We start from the raw sequence: 1,110 nt of genomic DNA on the forward strand, positions 1-1,110 counted from the left end.
TATGAAGAATATAAGCCAATAATGATAATAAAAATAAAAAAGACAAAAAAACAAAGCAATACTGCTGCATCAGCAAAGGACAGAGAGTTAGCTTGGCAAAAAAATAACCCATATAATAAATGTGTGAGTTCATAAGTTTGATTTTTGTTCTATGTTAGAAAGAAGGCTGAAAAAAGGTGGGGAACCACCACATTCACTCACTCTGGCTGAGGAGCTGGCACTGTCCCTTACTCAAGGGTGGCCTGTCATTGAGCAGAAAGGTCAGGGTTATAGAAGGTGGATGGGATCCCTTTGATGAGTCAAAGTGTCAGCCAGTTTGGTCAGTACAGGAAGAAAACCTTCAAGTGGATGCTTATCGCATTATATTTGAAAAATAGCATAGACCAGCGTTAATGTCTTCAATAAAAGGAAGATGTCCTCCTGTTATCTCCAAGGTAGAGGGAAAATGTGAGGAGAAGTTCTGCCAGAGACTTATAAAGCCACTCAAATGCTCAAATTCTTTTACGTTTTTTCCATTTGCTGTACTTGCTGTGGCCCCACCATCTGCTATGGCGGATGGCCTGAAGAGAACTTGAAGTATGGGAACGCCACTGCAAAGTGTGCAGATCCAAAAAGATATCCCTGCAGGATGTGTGGACAAAGAGGTTGGATTCTGGACAGTTTTTCCAGAGGGAAAAGTGTCTGTGCCACTGCAGTTGGAAAATCGTAACAGAATGCCTGTCTGAGCAGAAGAGGGTGACTCTTATGGACATTGGACAATGTGAGTGATGTGCCTCAGACAACTAGCTGGAGGAGGAAGAAGAGAGCTGAAGCCATTGCACAAGGCATCGCTCTAAAACAAGGAAAGAAATGTAACAACCCATGCCAAAAGCCAAAGACTAAAGGCTGTCGCCATTCAAATCCATTGCAGAACTTATTAGAGGAAGGCAGTGGAGCTTTGGCTGGCAGAATAACGGCTCTTGTTAGGCCACATATTTCTTAATTTTCTGTAATATTTTTTGTTTGAACTTAGTTTTCACTTATGATATTTATACAGTTGTTAATATTTTTTTAAGGCTTGATTTCTATTTTCTACTTTTCTTTGCATTTATATATTTTTCTTTTTATATT

The sequence above is a fragment of the Sinocyclocheilus grahami genome, unplaced genomic scaffold (assembly GCF_001515645.1).
Source record: "Sinocyclocheilus grahami isolate Dianchi unplaced genomic scaffold, SAMN03320097.WGS_v1.1 scaffold892.1, whole genome shotgun sequence".
Lineage (NCBI taxonomy): Eukaryota > Metazoa > Chordata > Actinopteri > Cypriniformes > Cyprinidae > Sinocyclocheilus > Sinocyclocheilus grahami.